Source organism: Saccopteryx leptura, chromosome 6 (assembly GCF_036850995.1).
Source record: "Saccopteryx leptura isolate mSacLep1 chromosome 6, mSacLep1_pri_phased_curated, whole genome shotgun sequence".
Taxonomy (NCBI): domain Eukaryota; kingdom Metazoa; phylum Chordata; class Mammalia; order Chiroptera; family Emballonuridae; genus Saccopteryx; species Saccopteryx leptura.
This window is the reverse complement of record NC_089508.1, coordinates 157,165,884-157,189,091: the sequence shown is the minus strand read 5'-3', so window position 1 is coordinate 157,189,091 and position 23,208 is coordinate 157,165,884. Positions and strand designations below refer to the sequence as shown.

At 40.5% G+C, this 23,208-nt stretch overlaps 1 long non-coding RNA gene across 2 annotated transcripts in view; it reads right to left on the bottom strand.

Moving 5' to 3' along the window:
* Positions 1-1,314: 1,314 nt before the first annotated feature.
* Positions 1,315-23,208, bottom strand: part of LOC136377319 (uncharacterized) — a 148,513-nt gene continuing 126,619 nt past the window's right edge. The window contains exon 3 of one of the 2 annotated variants that reach the window (XR_010746280.1): positions 1,315-1,392. This is a non-coding gene — a long non-coding RNA (uncharacterized lncRNA). Of the gene's footprint in view, positions 1,393-20,266; positions 20,357-23,208 lie in introns of those variants that run through there. The other variant, XR_010746281.1, reaches the window with a different exon arrangement.

The window sequence follows — 23,208 nt, the reverse complement described above, 5'->3', positions numbered from 1 at the left end:
AGGAAGGAATAGCGGAGCTCAGATTACAGCATGAACTTTGCAGACCAAGGCTGGGTTCTAGAAAGACTACTCTGGTGGCAGAGCAGCTGATGAATTAGAAAGGTGCAGGACCAAAAGAGTAAGGGACTACTGCAATGGTCCAGGTAAGACAGGGCTCCAGGACCCAAGTGCTTTACCCCTTATAAGCTCTGTGACCTTGGGAGGGTTTCTTAACCTTTCTGAGCCTTAGTCTCCTCCTCAGCCAAATGGCTGTCATGTGGATTCAACCTAATAATACATGAAAAGCATTTAGCATGATGCTTGGCACACAATAAATGCTCAATAAACGTTTGCTTAGAAAAACAATACGTCAAAGGCTGACTTCTAGAGCCTTCAACCTCCCCAGGCTCCCCAATCAATAAAAGTAGTCCTTTTATCTAAATCCCTGGGACCAAAGGGAAACCAAACACAGCAGCTGCAGCTCTGCCTCCCAAGATCTGCCGCCTGGGCTTCTCCCATGGGGCCCTGCTGCCTCTGCCCCTGCAGCCCAGAAAAGAATGCTGGAGCTGTGACCTGGCCATGAACCTTCCCCCAGCTTCAAACACGCACAAAAGCATTTCTTCTGCTCAGCAACAAGCTCCACCCAGTCCAGCAGAGCCTGCCCACAGGGAGCCCATGGAACCAGGGTGATCCGTACAGAATTACACACCTGCCTGGTTTTGCCACCTGTTACCATCACAGGGGCAGCAGGACAAAAAATGAAAGACATGTTTGCTCTTACTGTTCAGTGCTCTGGTGGTATTCTGGTGCACAGGGCTGAATTCCCGCATAAAGAGGAGGAATTCAATCTGGTGTAAAATGTGTTGATAGAGGAAGGGTAACACAAGCTCTCAAAACCCTGAGAACTTTCAGTTGGTCTTTTCACAAGAAACTTGTGGCATCTTCCCAGTTTCTGAAAGGTTGGAAGGCACACATTCTGCAAAAGTAGAGGGGATCACATCAAGCCAGACTCTAAGGGGCTCCAGAGACAGGCCCTGCTGGTTGCTGCTGGGCGGGGGGGGGGGGGGGGGGGGGGGAGGCAACATGGTAGTAGCACGTCCCAGCTGTGGTCTTTACACCTGCTACACAGTGGTGGGATTCAAATAATATAACAACCGGTTCTCCGCCCTAATGACCGTTTTCAGTATATATATAAAAAAAATAATATACCAAAAGGCAGTTTATTATTTTATGCCTTTAATACTAAACAAGAACAATAAAAGAGGTACACAAAACTAGATTATGTTATAAGAAAGAGTTTTAAAATGTTAATGAAAAAATATTAAATAATACCTGACAAAAACAATGAAACTGTTATTTAAGACATTTCCATATTGCTTCTTGATTGGTGTCCTCACTTGCAATTTTTTTCACCTATGGACAAAATGAACATTACTGTGGGTGCTTAGAATACACTGTTGCACAGATGAACATTAAAAAAGAATAAGGAGCCTGAACTGTGGTGGCACAGAGGATAAAAGTGTCAACCTGGAACCTGAGATTGCTGGTTCAAAACCCTAGGCTTGCCTGTCAAGGCACATATGGGAGTTGATGCTTCTTGCTCCTCCCCCTTCTCTCTCTCTCTCTCTTTCTTGCCCCTCTCTCTAAAACGAATAAATAAAATCTAAAAAAAACCAACTTAAAAAAAAAGTAAGGAATGTAAATTTGTGATTTCCACTTTGGGCGGCTGCTCAGGTGCCCGCCTTAGAGAGAACCTGATGACAAGTGCCATTTTAACAGGTTTGCCAAACTCAACACAAAATTAGGTATCAGTTCTGCCGAACCAGTGCGAACCAGCTGAATCCTGCCACTGCCCCCATGGAGATGCAGGCAATCCAGACCAGTGGCATTTCAGCCCTGGTGAAAGTGGGACTGCTTCCTTAGCCGTCTCTGGGCCATCAATGTTTTTTGTAGTGAGATGTAGCACAAAGATCATGGGTTTGGGTGTCAGTGAGCCCCCAGGTTGGTTTGAATCCAATTTCACAATTTAAGAGCCACATTGCTTACCCAAGCTAACTCTCAGCTACAGGTGGAAGATGGAAATTAGGAGGTGCCTGACACGAACATTGAGAAGGTAAAATTAAATAATATGCCCATAAAGTGCTGAGCCCCATGCCTGGCACATTGCTGGCACGCCGTTAATACCTGTACCAACCCTTAAAAGAAGCATCCACGTCAGAACATGGTACATCTCCACCACCACCCCCAAAGTGGGCCAGAGGATCAATTGTCTGAATAAAGCAAAACACTTAAAAAAAAAAATGACTGTCACTAGATCATTGAAATAACAAGGATTTTTCCCCATGGAAATTATCTAAATGGCCTCAAGTTTCCTGTGTGTGTGCCACAGACAGGGACTGATAAACAAGGGACCCAGTGGCCCTGGATGGAAAGCCAGGCCTTGTCATATTTCCAGGAGTCGGAGGAACAACCTTGCATTTGCAGAAAGCAAGATGAGTACTTAAAACTAAACATGCAATCCCTGTCCCAGAATCACCGCTCAGTGAAGAGAACCAATCCCATTAGAGAGAATCCCCAGAGAGGTACCGAATTCACATCAAACAGTGGTGACGAAAAGTCCCCATAAATGGGACCCATCACCCCCAAGAGTTCCCTCATACCGTTATACAATCAAGTCCCCTCATGGCCAGCTAATGATGAATGTGATTTCAATCATCATCACTAGAGTTTTGCTCCTCCTAAAAGATCATGTAAACGGGATCATATAAGATACATTCTTGCAGTCAGCATAACGTTTTAAAGATTCATCTATGGAGTGGTATATGCCGGTAGCTAGTTGTTTTTTATTGCTGAATAGTATTTCATGTTATGAATGTGTCACAGTTTGTATATCCATTCACTTACTGATGAGCATTTGGGTTGTTTCTAGTTCTGGGCTCTTACTAGTGAAATTATTATTATTATTTATATAGAAGTCTTTTGGTGGACATATGTTTTCATTTCTCTTGAGTAAATACTTAGGAATGGAATACAGTTAAGTGTGTCTCTAACTTTAAAAGAAAACTGCCAACCCATTTCCCAGGGAGGCCATACAATTTCACACCTCAACTATATATGATAGTTATCATTACTCTGCATCTTCGCTAGCACTCAGAAATGAAAGACAAGTACCATATGATTCCACTTACATGTGGAATCTAATGAACAAAATAAACTAACAAACGAAATAGAAACAGACCCATAGATACAGAGAAGAGACAGACAGTTGCCAGAGGGAGAGGGGTCTGGGTGAAAAAGGTGAAGGGAATAAGCAAAAAACAAAACAAAAAAACCACAAACAAACTCATAAACACAGACAATAGTATAGTGAATATTAGAGGAAAAGGGGGTGGGGGGTAGAAGAGGGTAAAGAGGGGAGAAATGGTGTTGGAAGGAGACTTGCTGGGGGGGGGGTGAACACACAATATAATACACAGATATATTATAGAATTGTACACCTGAAACCTATATAATTTTATTAAACAATGTCACCTCAAAAAATTCAATTAAAAAATGTCAGCTTTTTCGTATTTAAAATATTTTCTTATTCTGCAGATGTATTGAGGTATCAATTACAGTCAGTAGCACTCACCTATGTTAAGGATAGAGTTTGATTAACTTTGGTGGTTGTCTATGTTCATGTAAGCACACCACAGAAATTATCTGGGACACTGCCATCACCGGAACACTCTCCTGCCCCTCGGCAGCTGGTCCCCTCCACCGAACCTTGGTCCTCAGCCAACACAGGGATGCTTTTTGCGACCCTAGTTTTGCCTGTCCCAGAACTGCATGCAAGTGGAACCACACATACAGTCTCTTCACTGAGCTCCATGTTTTTTTGAGATTCATGCATTTGATGTGTATATGAATGTTTTGTTTCTTTTTATTGCCAAGTAATATTCCACAGTATGAATATACTACAATTCGTTTACCTGGCTGGTCATTAGGTTGTTTCCAGTTTGGGGCTATTATGAATAATGCAAAGAATGTTCATGTACAAGTTCTTTTTCTGACTGCATTTTTTCATTATTTTGGGGTAAATGTCAAGAAGTTTAATCGCGGGGTTGTATGGTGAGCATATGTCTAACTCTGTAAAACACAGCCCAACTCCTTTTCAACATGGCTGTATAATTCACATCCCTGCACAGAGCAATGCAGGAGCACTCGAGTTGCTCCACATTCCTGCCTCTACTCAGTGTCGTCCATCATGAAACTTTTAGCCATCCTAGTAGATGAGTTATCTCACTGAATTTCCCTGCTAAATAAATACATTGAACATATAGTCATGCGCTTGTCATCCATTTATATCTGTTTTTGTATAAAGTGTATTTACAGAATCTAATGCATAGATGGTGGGAATGTAAATTGATACAGCCACCATGGAAAACAGTATGAAGTTTCCTCAAAAAAAACAAACAAACAAACTACCGTATGATCCAGCAGTTCCACCCCTGGGAACGCACCCAAAAGAAATGAAAACTGTCCAGACGTCACGGAAATGGCGCCGTGAGCAGCGCGTCCAACAGATCTCCCCAAAATCTCAACAAATTTATCAACTAGAAACAGAAAAATTTATCCTCGGAGCATTCTGGAGTTCCACACACACACTGAAAGCGAAAGGACTGTTGCCGAGGAGGGAGTACGCCTGTGGTGAGTCAACCCACACGTGCAGCTGCCCGCCCACAGGCAGCCTGGGCACTGGCGGCACCCGGCATGCCCTGAGAAACTGCACGCGCGCGCCCCGTGCCGCGGTCCGGAGAGTCCCGGCCACTGGCGTGAACTGAGAAACCGCGCGCGCGCACCCCGTGCCGCGGTCCGGAGAGTCCCGGCCACCGGCGTGCACTGGGAAACCGCATGCGGTCCAGAGAGTCCCGGCCACCAGCGTGCACTGAGAAACCACACGCGCGCCCCGTGCCGCGGTCCGGGAGGGGCGCCAAGCCTGTCTTTCCTAGTCGGGAGATTCTCTCCGTGGGCGGGGCACCTCACCCAGCCATTCAAGCTAACAATCAAGCGTTGGGGGAGGGGCGCGCAGGCAGCCTGAAATACTTTCTGGAGCACAGCTGCGGATCCAATCACTGAAATTAGCTTAACGCACGAAATCTGCGCGCACCCACAGGGCTCTAATTGATAAGATCTCTCCCAGTTCAGCGATCCAAGACAAGAGGCATGATATTTTTCAGTGCCTTTCGCTAAAGGGGCAGGGGCAACTTCTGATTGACAGAGCCTCCATATTCAGGGATATACCTAACAAGAGGGACTTGGCAGATATTAAGATCTATATAGCAAGCAGCGAATAGTGCATCTTCCCAGCCAAAACAGGCTACAAAGTGTGGAAAGCCTGGGTTGAGTGGTCCAACTGAATGGTAGGCACTGAACAGTCACCTTGACAACAATTGACTCCCAGCCCCACCTGATTACGCTGGAGGCTCTGACTGCCAGAGCCTTACCCAGAGCCTTGTGCTGAGTGAGGATAGAGTGGGGATTTCCCAGCTCTTTGAGCCTCTTACTCCCCAGACAGAAGCAGTGGCAGCCTCATAGCTGGATCACCAGGCTGCTAATTCAGGAAGGGGAGACTAGGAGAGAGACTCCAGGAAAGCAAACTCTCTCATTGTTGGACTCTGCAAACGCCAACAAGCCTTGACTACCAGCAAGACTAAAGCCAATTATATGACATTGCCATAGAATCCCATCAACTGCAAATCCCTACCTAAGCGTGACACAGGGGCAGAAACTGGGGTACAGAGTCACCGACCAGGAAGAGGGAGAGAAAAGAAAAAGGAAGAAGTTAACCTCTCAAAATCAAGAAAAATCCACAGACTTTATAACTTGTTCCACTAATTCTTTGTTGTTGTTGTTTCTTTCTTCTTTCTTATTGCCGTTATTATTATTTGTATTTCCTCCACCTCGGTCCTTTTATTCTCTGCCCATTTTATGCTACCCTTTCCTTGAACTACACTACCCATGAGTGTTACATTTTATTTCTTTTCTTCATAATAACTCTCCTTTAGGGTTACACTCCAAAACCCTTAACTCTCACTCTCTCCCCTTTTGTTGTTTTTTTTGTTTTTGTTTTTTTTTCCTTTCCTTTTTTTCTTCCTTCGTTTCTCTCTTTTTCTTATTTTTTCCTTTCTATTTGTTTCTTCTTTTCTCCTTTTACTTTTCCTCCCATTCAATCCTCAATCACGAACAAATTATTTAATTTGGGACTCAAGTTTTTTTGTTTTTCTTTGTTCTTTTTTTTTTCTGCTTTTGTTCTTGGTTTTCCTTTATTTGTTTGTTTTTGTGGCATTTTGGGTACTTTTTACATTGCTTTTTAACTCACTAGCATTCCTCCCAACCCAAAGTCTCCATTGTATTTAGTCTTCGCTCCACTTATTACAACAGATTTTTACTTATTATTTTTATTTTTATTTTTTTCTTCTTTAAATATTATTATTTTTTCTCTCCTTTTTTCTGTTTCCCTGTTATCCCTCTCATATCTCTTAGTCGACCATCACTTACAAGCAAATCATTTTATGCTTGTCTAAGATTTTCTCCTTTTTTTTTTTTTTTTGCATTTAGTAGGTTCCTACTCCCTTTTTTGCCCCTTGAACTCTTCACCCCAAATCAGGCCCTCCGTTATAGGCAATTTTTGTTCCATTTAGCATAATATAATTCACAGGTCATCACGATATTTCCCTAAGGAGGTGAGAGGAGGGGAAGAGAAGAAAGAAAAAAGGGGGAAATAATAAATTATTACTTTTTTTGTGTCGAGTGTTTTCCTTTTTTTTTTTTTCCTTTTTATTCTTTATTAATTCTAATTAACACTATCAACAAGACCACATTCAGATGCCAATAAGAAAAAGGAAATAGAATATTATGGATACAAAAGATAGAGAGGTAACACAAATAGATGTGGAAAAATCTATGGAGAAAAGATTTAACATATTGGAAGCCTTGGAGCCAAATGACAGAATTTAAAATAGAAATCTTAAAAATACTCAGAGATATACAAGAAAACACAGAAAGGCAATTTAGGGAGATCAGAAAACAACTCAACGATCACAAAGAATATATTACCAAGGAAATTGAAACTATAAAAACAAATCAAACAGAAATGAAAAACTCAATTCACGAGCTGAAAAACGAAGTAACAAGCTTAGCTAATAGAACAGCCCAGATAGAAGATAGGATTAGTGAAATAGAAGACAAGCAACTTGAGGCACAACAGAGAGAAGAAGAAAGAGACTCAAAAATAATAAAAAACAAGAAAGCCCTACAGGAATTGTCTGACTCCATCAGAAAGAATAACATAAGAATAATAGGTATATCAGAGGGAGAAGAGAAAGAAAATGGAATGGAGAATATACTCAAACAAATAATAGATGAGAACTTCCCAAGCCTGTGGAAAGAACTAAAGCCTCAAATTCAAGAAGCAAACAGAACACCGAGTTTTCTTAACCCCAACAAACCCACTCCAAGGCACATCATAATAAAGATGACACAAACCAATGACAAAGAAAAAATTCTCAAGGCAGCCAGGGAAAAGAAGAATACAACACATAAAGAAAGGCCTATTAGATTATCATCAGATTTCTCAGCAGAAACTCTACAAGCTAGAAGAGAGTGGACCCCAATATTTAAAGCCCTGAAAGAGAGGAACTTTCAGCCAAGAATACTATACCCATCAAAGCTATCCTTCAAGTACGAAGGAGATATAAAAACATTCACAAATACAGAAAAGATGAGAGAATTTATCATCAGAAAGCCCCCACTCCAGGAAATACTGAAAGGGGTTTTCCAACCAGATTCAAAGAACAAAAGAAAACAAAACCACAAGTAACAGCTCCACCAAGAAAACAATAAAACCAAACTTAAACTGTGACAACAAAAGAAAAAAAAGGGGAGAAAAGATGAAGATTAACAGTAGCAAAGGACAATGAAGCGCAGAAATACTCATAAGAAAGGGTACTACAATGAATATGGTAGGTACCCTTTTCATTACTTAATGGTAACCACCCTTGAAAAAACTACCACAAAAACACTTGACTTAAAAAAGGTAGCAACAGAGGAAAGAAGTATGGAATACAAACAAACAAAAACAAATGATAGAAAAACAAAAGAGAAGAATCAAACAAGATACAAAACTAACTGAAAGCAATTTATAAAATGGCAATAGGGAACCCACAAGTGTCAATAATTACACTAAATGTAAATGGATTAAACTTATCAATAAAAAGACACAGAGTAGCAGAATGGATTAAAAAAGAAAATCCAACTGTATGCTGCCTACAAGAAACTCATCTAAGCAACAAGGATAAAAACAAATTCAAAGTGAAAGGCTGGAAAACAATACTCCAAGCAAACAACGCCCAAAAAAAAGCAGGTGTAGCAATACTCATATCTGATAATGCTGACTACAAGACAGAAAAAGTACTCAGAGACAAAAATGGTCATTTCATAATGATTCAGGGGACACTGAATCAAGAAGACATAACAATCCTTAATATATATGCACCAAACCAAGGAGCACCAAAATATATAAGACAGCTACTTATTGACCTTAGAACAAAAACTGACAAAAATACAATCATACTTGGAGACCTCAATACACCGCTGACGGTTCTAGATCGGTCATCCAAACAGAGATTCGATAAAGATATAGTGGCCTTAAATGAAATATTAGAACACCTGGATATGATAGACATCTACAGGACACTTCATCCCAAAGCGACAGAGTATACATTTTTCTCTAGTGTACATGGAACATTCTCAAGAATTGACCATATGTTGGGCCACAAAGACAATATCAGCAAATTTAGAAAAATTGAAATTGTACCAAGCATATTCTCTGATCATAAAGCCTTGAAACTAGAATTCAACTGTAAAAAAGAGGGGGGAAAACCCACAAAATTGTGGAAACTAAACAACATACTTCTAAAAAATGAATGGGTCAAAGAAGAAATAAGCGCAGAGATCAAAAGATATATACAGACAAATGAAAATGAAAATACGACATATCAGAATCTCTGGGATGCAGCAAAAGCAGTAATAAGAGGAAAGTTCATATCACTTCAGGCCTATATGAACAAACAAGAGAGAGCCGAAGTAAACCACTTAACTTCACACCTTAAGGAACTAGAAAAAGAAGAACAAAGACAACCCAAAACCAGCCGAAGAAAGGAGATAATAAAAATCAGAGCAGAAATAAACGAAATAGAGAACAGAAAAACTATAGAAAAAATCAATAAAACAAGGAGCTGGTTCTTTGAAAAGATCAACAAAATTGACAAACCCTTGGCAAGACTCACCAAGGAAAAAAGACACAGGACTCAAATAAATAAAATCCAAAATGAAAGAGGAGAGATCACCACAGACATCATAGATATACAAAGAATTATTGTAGAATACTATGAAAAACTATATGCCACCAAATACAACAATCTAGAAGAAATGGATAAATTCCTAGAACAATACAACCTTCCTAAACTGAGTCATGAAGAAGCAGAAAGCCTAAACAGACCAATCAGCAGGGAGGAAATAGAAAAAACTATTAAAAACCTCCCCAAAAATAAAAGTCCAGGCCCAGACAGTTATACTAGTGAATTCTATCAAACATTCAAAGAAGACTTGGTTCCTGTTCTACTCAAAGTCTTCCAAAAAATTGAAGAAGAAGCAATACTGCCAAACACATTTTATGAGGCCAACATAACCCTCATACCAAAACCTGGCAAGGATGGCACAAAGAAAGAAAACTACAGACCAATATCTCTAATGAATACAGATGCTAAAATACTAAACAAAATACTGGCAAATCGAATACAACAACATATTAAAAAAATAATACATCATGATCAAGTGGGATTCATCCCAGAATCTCAAGGATGGTTCAACATACGTAAAACGGTTAACGTAATACACCATATCAACAAAACAAAGAACAAAAACCACATGATCTTATCAATAGACGCAGAAAAGGCTTTCGATAAAATACAACACAATTTTATGTTTAAGACTCTCAACAAAATGGGTATAGAAGGAAAATATCTCAACATGATAAAGGCCATATATGATAAACCATCAGCCAACATCATATTAAATGGTGTAAAACTGAGGACTTTCCACCTTAAATCAGGAACACGACAGGGTTGTCCACTCTCTCCACTCTTATTTAACGTGGTGCTAGAAGTTCTGGCCAGAGCAATCAGACAAGACAAAGAAATAAAAGGCATCCATATCGGAAAAGAAGAAGTAAAGGTATCACTTTTTGCTGATGATATGATCCTATACATCGAAAACCCAAAGGACTCCACAAAAAGATTACTAGAAACAATAAACCAATACAGTAAGGTCGCAGGATACAAAATTAACATACAAAAGTCCATAGCCTTTCTATATGCCAACAATGAAATATTAGAAAACGAACTCAAAAAAATAATCCCCTTCACGATTGCAACAAAAAAAAATAAAATACCTAGGAATAAACATAACAAAGAATGTAAAGGACCTATATAAAGAAAACTACAAGGCATTGCTAAGAGAAATAGAAAAAGACACAATGAGATGGAAAAATATTCCTTGTTCTTGGATAGGAAGAATAAATATAATTAAAATGGCCATATTACCCAAAGTAATATATAAATTTAATGCAATTCCCATCAAAATTCCTATGACATTTTTTAAAGAAATGGAACAAAAAATCATAAGATTTATTTGGAACTATAAAAAACCCCGAATAGCCAAAGCAATCCTAAGGAAAAAGAATGAAGCTGGGGGCATTACAATACCTGACTTTAAACTATATTATAGGGCCACAATAATCAAAACTGCATGGTATTGGCAGAAAAATAGACACTCAGACCAATGGAACAGAATAGAAAGCCCAGAAATAAAACCACATATATATGGTCAAATAATCTTTGATAAAGGGGCCAACAACACAAAATGGAGAAAAGAAAGCCTCTTCAACAAATGATGTTGGGAAAACTGGAAAGCCACATGCAAAAGAATGAAACTCGACTACAGCCTGTCCCTGTGTACTAAAATTAATTCAAAATGGATCAAAGACCTAAATATAAGATCTGAAACAATAAAGTACATAGAAGAAGACATAGGTACTAAACTCATGGACTTGGGTTTTAAAGAACATTTTATGAACTTGACTCCAATGGCAAGAGAAGTGAAGGCAAAGATAAATGAATGGGACATCAGAATAAAAAGTTTTTGCTCAGCAAGAGAAACTGATATCAAAATAAACAGACAGCCAACTAAATGGGAACTGATATTTTCAAACAACAGCTCAGATAAGGGCCTAATATCCAAAATTTACAAAGAACTCATAAAACTCAACAACAAACAAACAATCCAATAAAAAAAATGGGAAGAGGACATGAACAGACACTTCTCCCAGGAAGAAATACAAATGGCCAACAGATATATGAAAAGATGCTCAGCTTCATTAGTTATTAGAGAAATGCAAATCAAAACTACAATGAGATACCACCTCACCCCTGTTAGATTAGCTATTATCAACAAGACGGGTAATAGCAAATGTTGGAGAGGCTGTGGAGAAAAAGGAACCCTCATACACTGTTTGTGGGAATGTAAAGTAGTACAACCATTATGGAGGAAAGTATGGTGGTTCCTCAAAAAACTGCAAATAGAACTACCTTATGACCCAGCAATCCCTCTACTGGGTATATACCCCAAAACCTCAGAATCATTGATACGTAAAGACACATGTAGCCCCATGTTCATTGCAGCACTGTTCACAGTGGCCAAGACATGGAAACAACCAAAAAGCCCTTCAATAGAAGACTGGATAAAGAAGATGTGGCACATATACACTATGGAATACTACTCAGCCATAAGAAATGATGACATCAGATCATTTACAGCAAAATGGTGGGATCTTGATAACATTATACGGAGTGAAATAAGTAAATCAGAAAAAAACAAGAACTACATGATTCCATACATTGGTGGAACATAAAAACGAGACTAAGAGACATGGACAAGAGAGCGGTGGTTACCAGGGGTGGGGGGAGGGAGGATGCAGGAGGGAGGGAGGGAGAGAGTTAGGGGGAGGGGGAGGGGCACAGAGAAAACTAGATAGAGGGTGACGGAGGACAATCTGACTCTGGGTGAGGGGTATGCAACATAATTTAATGACAAGATAACCTAGACATGTTTTCTTTGAATATATGTACCCTGAATTATTAATGTCATCCCATTAACATTAATAAAAATTTATAAAAAAAAAAAAAAGAAATGAAAACACTAACTCAAAAAGATACCTGCACCCCTATGTTCATAGCAACATTATTTACAATAGCCAATACATGGAAACAACCTAAGTGTCCATCGACGGATGAATGGATAAAGAAGTTGTTTTATTTATTTGTAGATTAAAGCGATAGATGATAGATAGGTAGATAGATAGATAGATAGATAGATAGATAGATAGATAGATAGATTATTCAGCCATACAAATGAGGAAATCCTACCATTTGCAAAAATATGGATGAACCTTGAAGGCATTTGCTAAGTGAAGAAAGTCATACAAATGCCATATGATCTCACTTGTATGTGGAATCTAAAACACACACATGTACACACACCAAACTCATAGCATAAGAGATCAGATATGTGGTCACCAGAGGCAAGGGGCAGAGGGACCAGACACATAAGCACTGGGAATGTGACACAGGACACGATGCCTCCAGGTCACATCCCGTGTGGTACACAGGAGCATTAAAAGAGTAGATCCTAAGAGTTCTCATCACAAGGAGAATTTTTGTTTGTTTCTATATTGTGGCAACCATTTCACAATATAGGCAAATCAAATCATGACGTTGTATGCCTTAAACTTACACAGTGATGTATACTACTTGGGGGGGGGGGAAATATCTTATCCCCCTCAAATAAATTAATTTAAAAAGAATTATATTTCAAGATTTAAATTTTGCCCCATGGAAGTAAAAGGTTTATGTAGAATTGGTCCTGGTTGAAACTCCTAAATTTGATTTTTTTTTTTTTGAAGACAAATGTTAACAATATTAAAATGTGGAGAAATGATAAAGCTATAAAAATAGTAACCACTAGGGTGACACACAGACTGAATGAAAAGGCTAATAACTTGTTAAAAATAAAGTGGAACAGAGTCTGAAGAAAAACATCGATAGAAGACCTGAAGAAACACCTCATCAATAAAGATACACAGAAGGCGTGGAAGCACATAAAATGCCCAGCAAATACACGTGACCACACATTTCAGAACACTCCTACACTTTATGGATAAATACATGAAACAAAACTTTCACAAAACCATACTCTTACTGATGTTCTGCACTACAAGGGATTGCCTTTGTGATACTATTTAAGAAGGCAGGAAAGATGGGATGTGCATTATTTGGTCTAGAAATGTGTTTTGATTTAGAGTTTGTTGCCTAAGAAAGTAAACTTGTATTATCTCAGTAATTCATTTCAGTGGAATATTGAGCCCCTAATATTATTGTTTATAATTATCATAATAATGATTGTGATGATATAAACTAAAAATGTCTTAGTATATGGATGCAAACTACTAGTCACATATACAATTTGTTCAAATTCTTTAAAGTCTACAAAGTAGAGATAGTATAACCTCCATTTTACAAATGAAGAAACCAAGTGTCTTAGTCTGCTCAGGCTGCCATAAAATAATAGGCTGGGTGTCTTAAACAAGAGAAATTAACTCTCTCGTAGTTGTTAGAGGCTGGCAAGTCAAAGATCATGGTGCCAACATAGTTGGGTTATAATGAGAACTCTCTTCCTGGCTCACAGATGGCTGTCTTATCGCCATGTGCTCACATGGGAGTTGGGAAGGAGGTGAGAGATGACCGAGAGAGCTGCATAGGGAGGAAAAAGAGAAAGCGAGAAAGCTCTCTGGTGTCTCTTCTTGTAAAGGCACTAATCCCATCATGAGAGCCCCACCCTCATGATCTCACCTAAGTCTGATTATCTCCCAAAGACCCCACTCTCCCAATAGCATCAGATTTGGATTAGAGCTCCAACATATGAATTTGGTGGGACACAATTCAGTTCATAGCACTGAGGTTCAGAGAAGTTAATCTGATCAATTAAGAAAGTGATAGAGGCCAGGCTAAACCTTTGTCTGCCTGACTTGAAAGCTCATGTTCTCAGTAGACAACTTTCCTATAAAGCTGGGATTTGAGACAGCCTTTCTTTTTTTAAACTTTTTAATACTTAAATTTAATGAGGTAACACTGATCAATAAGGATACTTAGGTTTCGCCTGACCAGGCGGTGGCGCAGTGGATAGAGCGTTGGACTGGGATGCAGAGGACCCGGGTTCGAGACCCCGAGGTTGCCAGTTTGAGTGCGGGCTCATCTTGTTTGAGGAAAAGCCCACAAGCTTGAACCCAAGGTCGCTGGCTCCAGCAAGGTGTTACTCGGTCTGCTGAAGGCCCGCGGTCAAGGCACATATGAGAAAGCAATCAATGAACAACTAAGGTGTTGCAACGCGCAATGAAAAACTAATGATTGATGCTTCTCATCTCTCTCCATTCCTGTCTGTCTGTTTCTGTCTATCCCTCTCTCTCACTCTCTGTCTCTTTAAAAAATAAAAAAAATAAAAAAATAAAAAAAGAATACATAGGTTTCAGGTAAACATCTCTATAGGATTTGAACTGCTGGCTGCATTGTGTGCCCATCATCCAAAGTCAGCTCAGTTTCCATCACCATATATTTGTCGCTCTTTACTCCCCTCCCCTACTCCCTCTCCTGTTAACCACTTCGCTTTTGTCTATGTTCGTGAGTTGAGACAGCCTTTCGATTTGAGTTCTTGCTTTTATGAATGCAGCTCACAAACTGAAAAAGCCAAAGACGAGCAAGCAAAACCCCAAGACACTACAGAAGCAGTTGTAAGAAAGAGCAGTGTCCATGTCCACACACCACATCCAAGTGCCCTTACAGGGAAACCCTGGGGGAAGCAGTGGAGTGACATTGGTTAATATGCATGTGTGGGTCAAGTAAGTTTGTAAATGTGATATATATGTTTGCTAACTTATAGTCTGCATTGGGTGTGGGAGACAAGCTGTAAGCAGGCAGGGTCATTATAGCCTAAGGCTTTGTTTTAAGACTAAGCCTTTCCCATCCTTTTAATACTAAGATCTTCTCAACACTAAGCTTTTCCCCACACCCTTGACTGTTGCATGATGTGGGGTGGTGCACTCTTATGAGGAATCCCATTTATGCCTCAGAAAAGTGGCTTTGTATCAGAGACTTCTTTATTTGTATATTGGCTTAAGGGCTTTAATTTCTACACTATAAAATAAGGGAGACTAGGGGCTCTCTCTCACTCTGTTCCTGAAATTAGCATTGCAGAGAAGAGGCAGCCAAGATACTGGAGTGCTGAAGGAGAAGCCAGTTTGTGCAGAGAAGGAGATGGGAAACAGAGGTGAATAAGGCTGGTGAGGTAGAAACCTTTGATTCTAGAAAACTCGGATAAGTCAGTGGCTTTGGGAGCCCTGAATGGAAAGGGTTTTCCCACTGTGTGTATTTTCTCGCCCGCTGGGTGCAAGTTAAGATTAAAGCTAATGGCCTACCATTTCTTGGCTCTGTTATCTCATTACCATCTGTCCGAATCAAATGCGAATCTGCTTGGGCCAGGTGGCTGTGATGGTGGTTGTGGCTACTGGCTTTACAGCATGTATAGCTGTCAAGTGTACAATTCTTTAATACATCATCTATATATTGCTTTAATCACATCCTCCTCACTCCCACCCAACCCTAACCCAGAGCCTCCCCATTTTAGGACCTCATATTCAGAGCACAGGGGTGGAATCAAGGACATCAACTGTTCACATCATTAGGTATTAAAACAAACATTGTAAGCTGAAATTTTAACATATTTTAAAATGTTCTTTCTTTAGACTGTCAAAATGTTCCAGTGTCAAAACATCCAAGTCAACATGTCATGCTCCTGAATAGCATCATTGAATCATCCAGGTTAAAATGCCCAGCCGAACACTTCCCTGGGTGCTATCCACCTTATGTGATGGACAACTAAGCCACAGCCCGAGTGCCTGTACGGGGGCGAGGGCACCACCCAGGACTGAGTGCACTAGAGGGTCTTGCTGTGAACCTTTCTGTGCTCGAGGTGGTGGGAGGGAGGGAGTGCTCTGTGAGGCAACTGGAGTCACATGACTAATAGGACCCTAAGTCTGCCTGTCTCTGTGCAAATTCAGGGGACAGTGAAGAGAGCACTGGTCTGGGCATGGGATTCAGACCTGTCCCTGCCACTGAGTGCCTGGGCCTCAGGATCTTGGTCCTGCTCATCTACTAAAGGAGGCATTGCTCGTATTCACAGCCAGTGCCCATACAAGTAGCTATTAATCTCATCATCCCCATTACCATTATCATCTTCTCCCTTCCTCCTCTGTCTCCTTCTGTCCTCACTTCTCCTTCTCCTTCCAGGAAGATTGTGAGCATTAAATGAGATCATGGATAGAAAAGGGCTTTAGAAACAGCTGTACACACAGCAAACGACTAACGTAAACTGACTGTGATTCTGCCGGCCCCAGACAGCAGGGAACACAGCTTATCTCTTCTTCACTACAGTAGCCACAAGAGTGAACCTTTCAGTTTTGAGATTAAAAAACAACAAACAACATACTTCATTGTCCCCAGTGACCTCCTGTAGGTTAAGCCCCGTCTCTCACATGTAACGGCTCTGCTGGGAAGAGATTTGGAGCACTTCTATTTCTGGACGTAACCAGGAGGGACGCGCATAACTAGATCATCAGAGAAGTGAAGCCAAGACTCACTTAGGTTTTAAGTCAACTAACTGGGGCTCGTTTTAATTCTCAGGACTGATCCTGGGAAAGCTGGTTGGCACCTGCGCAGTGAGGAATGCGCTGTGCAGTACTTCACATGTAGGTGAGACACGTATACTGAGTGCTTACTAGTCTTGCTTTTATTTATTTATTTATTTGTTTTTATGTGTTAAAATATTTAATAAAACATACCACAATAATATTTCAACAATGTAAACTCGACAGCAGTATTAACAACCATAGCACAGTTATTAACACATGAGAAGCGACTTTAACGTTCAAATATTCTTTTTTTTAATTAATTGTGTTTACATAGATTCTAGGGTCACCCCGAATGCCTCTCCCCTCCCCCCTATTCCCCTCAACATCTCCCTTGCCCCCCCTACAGTGCCCTCCCCCCTTCCCTTCAGGTTTATCCCCTCCTATCATCCCCTTTCCCTCTGTCCTCTTTTCCTCTGTCCCTTTGATCCCTCCTCTGTCTCTATTCCGTTCCTCAGTTCACATTCCTTGGATTCCTCAAATGAGTGAGGTCATATGATATTTTTCTTTCTCTGCCTGGCTTATTTCACTTAACATAATAGTTTCCAGGTCCCTCCATATTGTTGCAAAAAGTAATATTTCCTTTTTCATAGCCCCTTAGTATTCCATTGTATATATGTACCATATATATACTAGTCTTGCTTTTAAAAAATTGTATCTAATTCCCACACTTACATTTTTCATGATTCCCCACCCACCCCTAGAATATAAGATGCACAAAGAGTGAAATTCTTGCCCGCCTTTTTCTTTCATTATCATCGGCCCAGTGCCTAGAACAATGCCTGACAAGGCAACTACCACATAAATAATTCTTAACAGAATTAACAGCATCCACATCAGGCATTTTATATAACATTTTATAGATGTGGGAATTCAAGCTCAGAGAAGTAAAGCTACTCTTCCAATGTCAAAAAGCTAACAAATGCCAGAGACTAGACTTGTACTTACTCTTTCTGGCTCTGTCTGCCCCAGAAAACAATTAGGCCAAGGCCAGTTAATTCCCAATGCCCTAATGCAAACAGAGATCAAAGAAACAGGCTGCTTGGGAGGCAGAGAACCCACCTTGTGTGAATCTGGGAAGCAAGAATATTCCGCTTATTATACAGAAATGGGATCTTCCTTTCCATCAGCCAGAGTTTTCTGGGTCCACATGTACCGCACATGTGGTGTAAGGGCCCACGTGTGAGCTGGGAAATGCAGAAAGCACAAGGTCCCCAAGGTTCCTACCAAGGTGGAGTAAGCCTCCTGTAGCCTCTCCCACTGATTACGACTGTCAATGTTGGACAAAACTCAGAAGAGCAGCTGCCTGAGGCTCCTCATAAGTAAGTAACAGCAGGGCCCTGGCTGGGCGGCTCAGCAGAGGAAGTATCATCCCTGCGTGCCGAATTTGTGGGTTAAATCTCTGGTCAGAGCACACACAAGAAGCAACCAATGAATGCACAGCTAGATGGAACAACTAAGTGGAACAACAAGTTGATGCTTCTCTCTCTCTCTCTTTCTCTCTTGCTCAAATCAATGGGGAAAAAAATTTAGCGAGAGAGAAAAACAGGGTGGGTCGAGGGGGGAAGACAAAGGAAGGGAGAGAGATGAGAAGCATCCACTTCTAGTTGTGGCACTTCAGCTATTCGTTGATTGCTTCTCATACGTACCTTGATGGGGGGGGGGGGCTCTAGCCAAGCCAGTGACCCTTTTCTTTTCTTAAGCCAGCAACCATGGGATCATGTCAATGATCCCACACTCAAGCCGTTGACCTTGAGGTTTCAAACCTGGGTCCTCAGCATGCCAGGGTGACATGCTATACACTGTACCACCACCATCAGGCTGGAAAAAACAACTTTTTAAAAAGTAACAGCAGGTAGATTGTGGAGAAAAGTCAAAAACTTCAAGTACAATCATTACAGTGGTAATGAGTTATGGGTTTTTTTGTTGTTGTTGTTTTGTCTTTTTTCCCTTTATCACTTTGCTTCAACCCAAGGGTGAATCAAACTAGGAAATTTCAGAGGCAAACACTTCAAGAAATGTCCTCCTTTGGGCCAGTGTGGCCCCAGAAAGCCAGAGATCATGCAGGGTCCTCATTGTTCTAAATTGCCTTTTCCTCCCCTGGCCCTGCCCCAAGGCTGCTGTAGTCTGAGAAGGCAGGACCATGCCAGCCAATGGTGCCAATGCAGCACCAAAAGCCCCTGCCAAAAGCCTGTCCCTTTGGGAGGGGGGTGGGGAGCCCTACTGTGCAAAGAGCTCTATTTTTCCTCTTTTCTATATGCACTTCACTATTTTCCATGAGCCCTGTCACCCCAAACTGTGAAACAATGCCAGTGACTAAAGCACTAATAAAACCCCAGCCATCTAGCAAAAGGACCAGGGCAGGGAGCCCCTGGAAACTGGAGAATTGGGAGAAATCCTATGGAGGAGGGATCAGGAAAAGGTGACCCCTAATTCCATGTATCAACCAACACAAACCCCAAGTGCACTTTTCTAGGCTGCATGGATGCAGAACATACTCAAAGAGCATCCAGGAGACTGCCCACAGTGGGCAAGACAGAACTTGTCATGTGAACCTAACCAGGTTGATGGCCTACTAAAGCAAATCAACATCCTCTATATTTTAACAGGACCCAGAGCCTTACAACATAATGTACAGAATGCCCTGGGTACAATACAAAATTACTCAACATACCAAGAAGCAGGAAAATCTGACCAATTCTTAAGGGAGAGACATCAACAGATGTCAACCCTAAAGCAGATCAGATGTTAGAATTATCAGTTTTTAAAGCAGTGAGGTCATCATCCCCAATGAGGTAAAGATAAATATTCTTAAAGTGAATGGAAAAATAGACATGTCCAGCAAACAAACAGAACCAAATGAGAATTTTAAAGCTGATAAATACAACATCTGAATGTTTCTAAACCACTGGATGGGTTCAATAGTAAGATGAAGATGACAGGAAAAAAAGCAAACCTGAACACAGATCAAGAGAAATTACCCAAAGTAAAAGCAGAGGAAAATTTATTAAGAAAAAAAAAAAATGAACAGACCTTTAGAGACTTGAGTGCCAATTTCTTTTTCTTTTTTTTTTTTTTTTTTGTATTTTTCCTAAGCTGGAAACCGGGAGTCAGTCAGACAGACTCCTGCATGCGCCCGACCAGGATCCACCCGGCATGCCCACCAGGGGACGATGCTCTGCCCATCTGGGGTGTTGCTCTGCTGCAACCAGAGCCACTCTAGCGCCTGAGGCAGAGGCCACGGAGCCATCCTCAGTGCCTGGGCCAACCTTGCTCCAATGGAGCCTTGGCTGCAGGAGGGGAAGAGAGAGACAGAGAGGAAGGAGAGGGGGAGGGGTGGAGAAGCAGATGGGCGCCTCTCCTGTGTGCCCTGGCCGGGAATCAAACCTGGGAATCCTGTATGCCAGGCCGACGCTTTACTACTGAGCCAATCGGCCAGGGTTGAGTGCCAATTTCAAAAGGCCTTTCATGTCATTGGGATCCCTAAAAGAGAAAGAAAGATTATCACAGAAAAAAATATATTTGAAGACATGTCAAACTTAGCAAATTTGGTCAAAATGCATAAATTTTCAAAAAAACAAAAAGTTAAATAGACCTAAAACAGAGTAAATACAAAGAATAGCACACCCAGACATATCTAAATCAAACTGCCAAATACCAAAGATTAAGAAAAATAAATGTTAATCCAGAATTCTATATCTAGTGAAAATATCCTTCAGAAATGAAAGCAAAATAAGTAAATTCTCTTAGGTTCCTTTACTTGAAAAAGGAATCAAGAGAAATTCTCATCAGCAGAACTGCTCTAAAATACATGCTGAAGGAAGTTTTCTAGGCCGAAGGGAAAGTTGGATCTTCAGGAATGAAGGAAGAGAAACAAGAAGGGTAAATATAATATAATATAATATGATATGATATGATATGATATGATATATGATATAATACAATATAATACTATAAATATAATATAATAAATATAATATAGTAAATATAATATAATAAATATAACATAATATAATATAATAAATATAATTAAATATAATAAATATAATATAATTAATATAAATTTTTGCTCTTGTGAGTTTTTAAAAACACACATTGCCTGTTGAAAGAAAATATGATAATCTACAGAACCCTAAGAGGAGGACTCAGTATGCATATAATACCTATGACAACTATAACATAAAGAAGGAGGCTAATAATATCTTTACGGTTGTAATACTTTTGTATTTTACTTGAAATAGTAAAATATTAACTTTTACTTCCTCAAATATTCAACTTAAGGAAGAAATAATACCCCACAATCTCATCCATAAAATAGAAAAGAATGCAATGCTAGTCAACTTGTTTTATGAGGCTACCATAACCCTAATACTCAAACCAGAGAAATATATTACAATTGAAGAAACTACAGAAAAGTATCTCTGATGAACATAGATGCAAAAATCCTCAACAAAACACTTGCATATTCAGCAATATATAAAAACATGAGTACATCATAACACTGTACCAAGTTATCTTAGGAATGTAAGGCTGGATCAACATTTGAAAGTCAACCAATATGATGCCCTGTATTATTAGCAGAATGAAGTGAAGCCATGTGGTCATCTCACTATAAGCAGAAAAGCATTTGATAACACCCCCAATCTATTCATGATAAAAACTCTCATCAAACTATTATTATAGCAGAAAATTTTCTTAATAGAAGGCATCTATAAAAACATACTGCTAATAACATACTTAATAGTGAAAGTGTTTTCCTCTTAGGATTGGGAACAGGCCAGAATGTGCTCTCTTACCATGTCTATTCAATAGCACACCGTGCTGGCCAGTGCGATAGTCAAGAAAAAGAGACAAAAGGCATGGAGAGTAGAAAGTAAGAAATAAAACTGTCCTCACTATCAAATTTCATGATTTTCTACACAGAAAATTAAAACAGGCACTGGCTGGTCTGTTCAGTAGACAGAGCATCAGCCCAGCATGTGGATATCCCAGGTTCAATCCCCGGTCAGGGCACACGTGAGACACAACCATCTGCTTCTCTCCTCCTCCCTCTTTCTTTGCCTATCACAACCAGTGGCTTGGTTGGTCTAAGCATCTGCCTCAGGCACAGAGGATAGATCAGTTGGTCACAGCGCATCAGCCCCAGATGAGGACTGCTGGGTGGATCCCAGTCGGGGCACATGCGGTAGTCTGGCTCATCATCTCCCCTCCTGTCACTTAAAAAAAGGAAGAGGAGGAGGAGGAGGAGGAGAAGGAGGAGGAGGAGAAGGGGGAGGGGGAGGGGGAGGAGAAGAAGGGGGAAGGGGAAGGGAAGAGGAGGGGAGGGAGAGGGACAGAGCGAGAGGAAAAGGGAGAAAGAAAAGGAGGAGGAGGAGGAGGAGGGGAGGAGAGGGGAGGGGGAGGGGGAGAAGGAGAAGAAGAAAGGGGATAAATATCATATAAGAGCAAAGATCGATGAAATAGAAAATGAATAAGCAATAGAAGAAAGCCAATGAAATCCAAGGTGAATAGTCTAAAATGATAAAAGTTAAACTAGTTAGACTTTTAAAGAAAAAGGACTCAATTATCAATACCAGTCATCACTACAGACTTAAGAACCTTAAAGTGAGACTTAAAATAACATTAAAATGTGGCTAAGGTAATATTACAAACAACTATGGGCCAATAAACTTGGCAATAAAAAATACACTAAAATGTAAATAAAATTAAATATCTGAAAGTTAAATAACCATATTTTCATTTTATTTTTAAATTAACATACAATAAATTGGCTTTTTGATGTATACTTTCTTACATCTTTTTAAAAAACTGAATTCATAATTTAAAATATTGCGGTAGAGCGTCGGCCTAGCGTGCGGAGGACCCGGGTTCGATTCCCGGCCAGAGCACACAGGAGAAGCGCCCATTTGCTTCTCCACCCCTCCGCCGCGCTTTCCTCTCTGTCTCTCTCTTCCCCTCCCGCAGCCAAAGGCTCCATTGGAGCAAAGATGGCCCGGGCGCTGGGGATGGCTCTGTGGCCTCTTCCTCAGGCGCTAGAGTGGCTCTGGTCGCAATATGGTGACGCCCAGGATGGGCAGAGCATCGCCCCCTGGTGGGCAGAGCGTCGCCCCCTGGTGGGCGTGCCGGGTGGATCCCGGTCGGGCGCATGCGGGAGTCTGTCTGACTGTCTCTCCCTGTTTCCACCTTCAGAAAAAATGAAAAAAAAAAAAAAAAAATATTCCCAACATTTCAGGCCCAGATGGTTTTACTAGTACATTCTAACAAATACTAAAGGAAAAAATAATACCAATCCTACTAATTTCCAAGTAATTTTTTGAAAACAGCATTACCATCCT